Here is a 9,871-nt window from a genome sequence, read left to right as displayed (position 1 = left end):
CGTCTACAGGCTGGAGGTTCTCCTGGTACAGGACTGTTCCAAATTTAACAGAGCAGTCCTACTCTTTTGAGCGTCTACCAGAAGCAGGCAAAGTGACTACTGAAGACTCCTACACTCTGATCCCTGCTGGTCCTAATCACACAGGAGGATATGTGTGTAGAGCTGGGAGAGGAGACCCAGTCTATGACACACTCTACAGTGAACCTCTGTTTCTCTGGTCAGGAGGTAACTAACTGCATTGAAACTGTATTGAATCATATTTAAGTCACCCTCATGTATATATAACTATAGGTTTGACTCTGTCTCTCTTTGTTTCAGATCTGCAGCCTTCAGTGTCTCTCAGAATAAGTCCCAACGCAACTCAACACTTTACATCAAAGTCTCTCTCACTGAGCTGTGAGGAGAAGGGGAACTCTACTGGATGGAGACTGATGAGCTACAGAGAGAGAGGAGTGAGGTCAGGGTGTGTCTCTAACTGGGGATCAATAACAGGGTCCACATGTACCATCAGCTACACATACACAGGGGACAGTGGAGTGTTCTGGTGTGAGTCTGGATCAGGAGAGTACAGTAATGCTGTCAACATCACAGTAAATGGTACATCTATTGTACAACCCTCACTAACATTTCTACATATATATGATGGGATGTTCAATTCTCTAACTGAATGATTGCATCTCATAAATGCAAGCTCATAAGATGTTGATGTATTGTGAGGGATGACTCCAGATTTACAGTATTATTTCTATATTATGTTACACAGATGGTGATGTGATCCTGGAGAGCCCTGTCCATCCCGTGACTGAAGGAGACTCTCTGACTCTGAGCTGTACATTTAGATATCAGGAAACAAATCTTAACCCCAAGGCTGATTTCTACAAAGATGGAGTACTCATCAAGAATGAGACCACAGGAGAGATGACCATCCCTACAGTATCCATGTCAGATGAAGGATTATATAAGTGCAAATCTGGTCAAGGAGAATCACCAGAGAGCTGGGTGACAGTGAGAGGTATGAAAATCTTTATGATCACAAGTTAGTTACCTTTTTATTATCTGTGTGAAAAACATGTGATTTAAGTGTTGATGTTAATATAGTTTTGGATTTGCACTCCCCTAGAAAATATGATCTCTCTACTAAATTGTCAAAAGATGGGCCATCCTACTTTCTTTTCATGCTCTATACTCTAAACCTATATAACCTCTATCAGAGTCTGTGTTCTCTCTCCAGTCTCTCCAGTCGTAGCTCCTGGATCCTCTACATCAGTCCTAGTAGGAGTGGTTGTGGGTCTGGTTGTTGCTGGTGTTCTACTGGTCATTCTCCTGGTCCTGCTGTGGAGATATCAAAACAGCAAAGGTGAGACTTTTACTATTCATCATCTAATACAAAACATTCTGTTACATGTTCAGGAGAGAAATGTCTAAATATATTATACAGTTGGGAAAAAAGTATTTAGTCAGCCACCAATTGTGCAAGTTCTTCCACTTAAAAAGATGAGAGAGGCCTGTAATTTTCATCATAGGTACACGTCAACTATGACAGACAAAATGAGAAGAAAAAAAATCCAGAAAATCACATTGTAGGATTTTTAATGAATTTATTTGCAAATTATGGTGGAAAATAAGTATTTGGTCAATAACAAAAGTTTCTCAATACTTTGTTATATACCCTTTGTTGGCAATGACACAGGTCAAACGTTTTCTGTATGTCTTCACAAGGTTTTCACACACTGTTGCTGGTATTTTGGCCCATTCCTCCATGCAGATCTCCTCTAGAGCAGTGATGTTTTGGGGCTGTCGCTGGGCAACACGGACTTTCAACTCCCTCCAAAGATTTTCTATGGGGTTGAGATCTGGAGACTGGCTAGGCCACTCCAGGACCTTGAAATGCTTCTTACGAAGCCACTCCTTCGTTGCCCGGGCTTTGTGTTTGGAATCATTGTCATGCTGAAAGACCCAGCCACGTTTCATCTTCAATGCCCTTGCTGATGGAAGGAGGTTTTCACTCAATCTCACGATACATGGCCCCATTCATTCTTTCCTTTACACGGATCAGTCGTCCTGGTCCCTTTGCAGAAAAACAGCCCCAAAGCATGATGTTTCCACCCCCATGCTTCACAGTAGGTATGGTGTTCTTTGGATGCAACTCAGCATTCTTTGTCCTCCAAACACGACGAGTTGAGTTTTTACCAAAAAGTTCTATTGTCACGACCATCAGGGAGAGAAGTAGACCAATGCGCAGCGTGTTGAACGAACATGTTAGACTTTATTTAATAAAGCACGAACAAAACAATAAACGACTCGTAACGTCCAACGGTAACAAATACCGACACAGAACAAAAACCCACAAAACCAAAGGGAAAACAGACAGTTTAAATATGGCTCCCAATCAGAGACAACCAGCCAACAGCTGACACTCGTTGCCTCTGATTGGGAGTCACTCAGGCAAAACATAGAAATAGACGAACTAGAACCCCCAACATAGAAACACACCACATAGAACAAACACACCCTGGCTCAACAACTAGAGTCCCATAGCCAGGGTGTGACAGTACCCCCCCCTAAAGGCGGACTGCGACCGCGCCTCAAAAAGAGCAAAACAGGGGAGGGCTGGGTGGGCATACCTCCTCGGCGGCGGTTCTGGCTCCGGGCTTGACCCCCACTCCTTCTCTAACCCCCCAAAGTACCCCTGGTCCGGTCTGGCCCTGCTGGCCGGAGCTGGACTGAACACTGGTGGAGCGGATTGCTCTAGCTCCGACGTGAAGCATCTGACCGGTGCCGGACCAGCCACCGGTGGAACAGGCACGGGCCGTGCCGGACTGACGACGCACACCACTGGCTTGGTGTGGGGAGCAGGAGCGGGCCGAGCCGGGCTGTCGAAGCGCACCCCTGACTTGGTGCGGGGAACAGGCACGGACCGTGCCGGACTGACGACGCACACTACTGGCTTGGTGTGGGGAGCAGGAGCGGGCCGAGCCGGGCTGTCGAAGCGCACCCCTGACTTGGTGCGGGGAACAGGCACGGACCGTGCCGGACTGACGACGCACACCACTGGCTTGGTGTGGGGAGCAGGAGCGGGCCGAGCCGGGCTGTCGAAGCGCACCCCTGACTTGGTGCGGGGAGCAGGAACGGGCCGAGCCGGGCTGACGAAACGCACCCCTGACTTGGTTCCGGGGAGCAGGAATGGGCCGGACCGGGCTGACGACGCGCACCCCTGGCTTGGTGCGGGGATCAGGAATGGGGCGGACCGGGCTGACGACGCGCACCACTGACTTGGTGCGGGGAGCAGGAATGGGCCGGACCGGGCTGACGAAGCGCATCACTGACTTGGTGCAAGTGGCAGGAACAGGCCGGACCGTACTGGGAACACACACCACTGGCCCTACGTGGGGATCAGGAACAGGCCGGACCGGACTGGCAACACACGCCAGTACCTCTCGCCGTGCCTCTACAACCTCCTTCCCCCTGGTGACCAGTGACTCCCGTAACCTGGCGTCCTCCTCTGCCAATCCGCTGGGCCGCTCTGCCGCGGTCTCCTGCTGGCCCGTCGTCCACGGCGTTAGCCCCCCCCTAAAAAATTTCTGGGCGTCTCCCCTACCCATGGACCAGGTCTCCATGTCCCTCGCCAGCCTTTCGCCCTTCTGCCACAAGGTCAAGCCCTTCTCTTCCTCACTCGGCTTGACCCAGTCGAGGAGGCGAAGGAGATCTGTTAGGGATCTCCCTGGCGATGGCTCCTGGACACGCTGCTTGGTCACGTCTTGGTGGGTTTTTCTGTCACAACCATCAGGGAGAGAAGTAGACCAATGCGCAGCGTGTTGAACGAACATGTTAGACTTCATTTAATAAAGCACGAACAAAACAATAAACGACTCGTAACGTCCAACGGTAACAAATACCGACACAGAACAAAAACCCACAAAACCAAAGGGAAAACAGACAGTTTAAATATGGCTCCCAATCAGAGACAACCAGCCAACAGCTGACACTCGTTGCCTCTGATTGGGAGTCACTCAGGCAAAACATAGAAATAGACGAACTAGAACCCCCAACATAGAAACACACCACATAGAACAAACACACCCTGGCTCAACAACTAGAGTCCCATAGCCAGGGTGTGACATCTATTTTGGTTTCATCTGACCATATGACATTCTCCCAATCCTCTTCTGGATCATCCAAATGCACTCTAGCAAACTTCAGACGGGCCTGGACATGTACTGGCTTAAGCAGGGGGACACGTCTGGCACTGCAGGATTTGAGTCCCTGGCGGCGTAGTGTGTTACTGATGGTAGGCTTTGTTACTTTGGTCCCAGCTCTCTGCAGGTAATTCACTAGGTCCCCCCGTGTGGTTCTGGGATTTTTGCTCACCGTTCTTGTGATCATTTTGACCCCACGGGGTGAGATCTTGCGTGGAGCCCCAGATCGAGGGAGATTATCAGTGGTCTTGTATGTCTTCCATTTCCTAATAATTGCTCCCACAGTTGATTTCTTCAAACCAAGCTGCTTACCTATTGCAGATTCAGTCTTCCCAGCCTGGTGCAGGTCTACAATTTTGTTTCTGGTGTCCTTTGACAGCTCTTTGGTCTTGGCAATAGTGGAGTTTGGAGTGTGACTGTTTGAGGTTGTGGACAGGTGTCTTTTATACTGATAACAAGTTCAAACAGGTGCCATTAATACAGGTAATGAGTGGAGGACAGAGGAGCCTCTTAAAGAAGAAGTTACAGGTCTGTGAGAGCCAGAAATCTTGCTTGTTTGTAGGTGACCAAATACTTATTTTCCACCATAATTTGCAAATAAATTCATAAAAAATCCTACAATGTGATTTTCTGGATTTTGTTTTCTCAATTTGTCTGTCATAGTTGACGTGTACCTATGATGAAAATGACAGGCCTCTCTCTCTTTTTAAGTGGGAGAACTTGCACAATTGGTGGCTGACTAAATACTTTTTTTCCCCACTGTAAATAGTTGAAGAAAGTTCAGTAATTAACACATTGTATTTGTCATTAAAGGTTCCTGTTTCAACAGAATATTCTGGTGAGTACACCTGTCTCTCAACTATATTGATTTGATACGTACAGTATAACATCTTCTCTGTGCTTCCTATGCTGAGTATCTCTCTCCCTGTAGGCCCCCTCAGCCCCAGAGCACCAACCAGGACCCCCAACAGGACCAAGGATCTACCCAGGGCCAGGCTCCTGATACTGGGTATACACATCAGCAGCATGGTCAGTCTCTCAGCCCAGACCTCTACCACTCTCCTCTCTCTGTAACCTTATACACTGGCTCATCAACATCCACTTTGTTTACAACATGTTATCATACTCTATGTTCATAGGCAAGCTCAGGAATAACCAAACTAACTAAGATTTCTCTCTCTTTTTTGACCAACAGGTGATGCTAACATCTACGATACGATCAATCCCTCAGACAACAATGATAATGGTAGTGTAATGTAATGTTTTCAGTACAAGACAAGCCTGCTTGTCTTCATTTAATATGACATGTAGGGTTTGACTAAGTGGAGGTGTTTGTGTATTATGTCTCAGATGCTGCTGGTGCTTCTGCTGCTGGACCAAGTCATGTGACTTACGCCCAGATTCAACTGAACAAGTTGGACAAGAAAAAGAAAGGTGACTCTCAACTGTGACATATATTGAGAAAACAAATGTAGCAGTGGATCTAAGATGAGTTACAATGTGTACATATATATAAATATATTTACAAATTCTCTGCTCTTCCTCCTCCTCAGTAAAGAGAGATTATCCCCCAAAAAATCCGGTCTACTCTGAGGTGAAGACAGGGAAACCCACAGGTAAGACCCATTCTACAGGTTGGCAGTCATTAAAACCTTAATTCGTAATTTCTGAGTTTGTGATGAAGAGGTAGAATATGCATTAAGCTAATTCCTTCATTTGTTGACTGGAAATGTCCATTGTCAGCAGCAGCTGGTCCTGCTGATGTGACCTATGCTGAGGTTGACCTCCAAAAGAAGGTCAAAGCCAAGAAGAAGAGAGGTATGACTAGACATCCCTCCCTCCATATTCCCCCTATCAGAACCTCACTCCTCTTTGACCCATATTAAAAGCTGTATTCTCTATGTAAGGGATCATCATGACCTCACACCTCTAACTGTGTGTTGTATAACTGTATATTATTCTGTATAACTGTAACATAATGCTGATGTTTTATCCTCACCCCCTATAGAAACAGCAACCCCACCTGAGGCAGAATCTGTCTATTCTTTAGTGAAGCCATACACAGCCCCCGGTAAGACTAAATCAACAATCTATTGAAAGGGTATGAAACTATATCTAAGTATGACCTAAGAAACTGGTGAGAAAATGTTTATGATCACATGTTACCTTTTAATCATCAGTGTGATGAACTATGGATTATAGTGTTGTTGTTAATATACGTTTGGATTTGCAAATTATCTCGTAAATATTGTCAAAACATTCAGGCCGGCCTGTTGGAATCTCTAAATTTCACTATTTTATTGTTATTCTCTCTACACCAGAATACTCCTGCAGAAAAAGGAAATGTGAATTATTGTGTGTATTATAATGCATGGAAATGTTTGTAGGGCTTCATACATTTGTAGTTAGGGAAAATCCAGTCTGAAATTCTAAAGTGGAAATTAAAAACTTTAGAAGCCTCTTTTGAACCTTGAATAAACTACACGTTTGCATTTCCTGTTGTGCAGGAAATGTCCTGCAACAACAGGGTGATCAAATTAAGACGCTACACCTGTATTTTACTAATGCTCTGTTATCAAAGTATACTGTACCTGTTTAAAGTATACCTCTAAGAAACGCTGTGTGATGACCTGTTGCAGGTCATTAAGGGAGATGGAGGGATAAATAACTTTGTGTGGTGATATGTTGAAAGTCCTTGAGGGAGATGGAGGGATACATAACCTTGTGTGGTGATATGTTGCAGGTCCTTGAGAGAGATGGAGGAATACATCACTTTGTGTGGTGATATGTTACAGGTCCTTGAGGGAGATGGAGGGATAAATAACTTTGTGTGGTGATATGTTACAGGTCCTTGAGGGAGATGGAGGGATAAATAACTTTGTGTGGTGATATGTTACAGGTCCTTGAGGGAGATGGAGGGATAAATAACTTTGTGTGGTGATCTGTTACAGGTCCTTGAGGGAGATGGCGGGACACACCATCAGAGGAGGAGCAGGAGAAACTCTGAACATGGATTATGCACACTCACACACACACACACACACAAAAACACACGCACACAATAACACATTGAAGATTAAGGATTTTTAAACAAAAAAACAAATATATTTGATTGAATTATGTTTTAATTGTGTATTACTGTAACAGCTTTTTAAACAATTATATGGTGTAATGATGATGGATCTTATCTACTGCAATTGTATCTGCTTTGTATTGTGTATTGAATTGTATTGTTTTTTGGTTAGTTTTTTAGTTTTGACATTTTAGTCATTTAGCAGACGCTCAAATCCAGAGTGATTTATAGGAGCAATTAGGGTTAAGTTCCTTGCTCAAAGGCACAGTCTGATTTTTTTATTTAATCGGTTCAGGGATTCGAACCAGCAACCTTTTGGTTGCTCCTAACCACTAGGCTACCTGTTGTCCTAGTTTAGTAGATAAAAAAAAAAAAAATGGCAGCTTAAAGCTGAATTGCTTATAAAAGAACAAACAGAACAATCTATACATTTTGAGAGTAATGGAACTGGACAAGATGATGGATGATCAGGGAAGCAGATCTGATGGCATTGAGAACTGAGGAAGCATTGATGGTCTGATGATCCTATGAGTGGAGGAGGGAGCCGGTCAGAGTAGAGAGACAGTCAGCAGCTGCCCCCCCCCATGTCCTCCGTGCTCTGGGTTGGTGAAAGTTAGCTTAGCTGGCTAGCCACTCCTCTCCACTAACTCCATGTAGCACCCACTTGGGTGATGCTATTATGCTGCCTCAAAGGCACTAGAAGCATAACATTATCAGTCAGAGTATCTTATCCACTAGTCCCAGCCATCTCCTCATGCAGTCCTCTCACTTCTTCTGCTTCTCTCCAAGCCGGTGTTGTGGTATTCTAACCCATTCACATCCAAACAGTCTCCAAGCTAGCTTGGTAGGTAGCAAGTGAGCCAAAACTGGCAAATTCAAACTTAAAACTCATTCCGGATTACCAATTAATTCTGAATTAGCTTTTAAAAAAACTAAAAGCTGATAGTAAAATGGCAATACTAAAAGACTTAAAGGCCCAGTGCAGTCAAAAACATGATTTTTCTGTGTTTTATATATACTGAGTATACCAGACATTAGGAACACCTACCTAATATTCAGTTTCCCCCTTCCCCTCAGACCACTCCCAGAGAGTCTTAGCTTAGAAACTATTTTTGTTTCTTTTTGGCCATTTTAATTGAAAACAATCACGGTAAGATAGTTAATTGTTACCAAGATTTGATATTGAGAATAAAATGGCTGCATTTAAAAACAACTAAATATGATTAAATGTACAAAACAATTATGGGATCGATGATCCATGGCTTCCATAGCGGCACCATCATGGCACTATTTTGTATTGATTGTTAATGTTATCAATGTCTGAAATGTATTATCTTTGATACATTATTTCTGTCATTCAGATGTTAGAATAAAATATTTTATGAATTTTACAGAATATTATACGTTTTATACATGTTTTCTTCTATTCAACTATACTTCTTGAATATCTTTGCTTTGTGCTTTTAAAAAATAAACTTTAGTTTTTCATCCGCAAGATGGCATTAGTGCTTTCTTACAGTAAATAGATGTTGTCATCATTGTCAACTCTTTCATACAACCTACTTTGGCCAGCCCTCCCTTCAGCCTAATAAAGTTATTGGGCTCGTCAATGTGTGAGTTAAAGGGTCAATCTGAGATTGGTACATCCATTTTGTGACTTTTAAATTAAAGACATGCCCCAGAAGTTTGAAGCAAAAGAATACTGGTAAATAATAAGTTAGACTGCAGGACAAGGACAACTACAGATACTGTAAATCCTAAATTGTAGTTATGTCCTGTGTTTTTTTCTTACTTCATGACAGAAGTCATTTTTTTCTAAGGGTTAATAACCTATATGTTTGTAGACTGCCCACCGCAGGCAAATAATGTATATATACAGAGGGATCCATAATTATTGACAGCCTTGATAAATATTAGCAAAAAAGATTGTATAATACTGAGCTAGTGGTTATTGTATGTTTAAAACATTTAGAAAAGTATGTTTTATACTAATTGCTCAAAGAAAGATATTTGTTTAGTAAGTAATAATACAAATAAAAAAAGATAGGGGTCAAAATTATTGCCACCCCTGTTTTCAATACTGTAACACCCTCCCATTGCGAGGATAACTACACTGAGCTTTTTTCTAAAATGTAAAACACATTGGGAGGGATCTCAGACCATTCCTTCATACAGAAACGTTCCAGGACCTTGATATCCTTCAACTGTACATACCCACTGTCAATTCAACGTCTATTCCACGTTGGTTCAATGTAATTTCATTCAAATGACGTGTAAACAACGTTGATTCAACCAGTGTGTGCCCAGTGTGTATGGACTGCCCTCTTCAATTAAAACCACAGGTTTTCAGTGTGGTTCAAGTCCGGATACTGAGATGGCATTGCAAAATGTTGATTTTGTGGTCAATTTACAATTTCTTCGTTGAATTTGATTTGTGCTTGGGGTTATTGTCTTGCTGGAAGATCCACTTGTGGCCTACTGTTTACACAGTAAACAAGTGTGGTGTTTGCATTTCCACATAGTTGATTTGACAGAACAAAAATGTAAAATAACGGTTAGGAGAAGGAATCATGAATCTAAATGTATGTAAATGAACACAGCT

The 9,871-nt window shown here is 43.2% G+C and overlaps 1 long non-coding RNA gene across 1 annotated transcript; it reads left to right on the top strand.

The window, feature by feature from the left end:
• The first annotated feature begins 5,132 nt into the window (after window positions 1–5,132).
• Window positions 5,133–5,812, top strand: LOC311113071. Its single transcript, XR_014610955.1, has 4 exons — window positions 5,133–5,225; window positions 5,392–5,442; window positions 5,547–5,630; window positions 5,750–5,812. It is a non-coding gene; the product is annotated as an uncharacterized lncRNA (long non-coding RNA).
• Window positions 5,813–9,871: the final 4,059 nt, after the last annotated feature.

Source organism: Coregonus lavaretus (assembly GCF_964263955.1).
Source record: "Coregonus lavaretus genome assembly, chromosome: 39".
NCBI lineage: Eukaryota > Metazoa > Chordata > Actinopteri > Salmoniformes > Salmonidae > Coregonus > Coregonus lavaretus.
The sequence above is the reverse complement of the archived record's forward strand: the minus strand, read 5'-3'. Positions and strand labels throughout refer to the sequence as shown.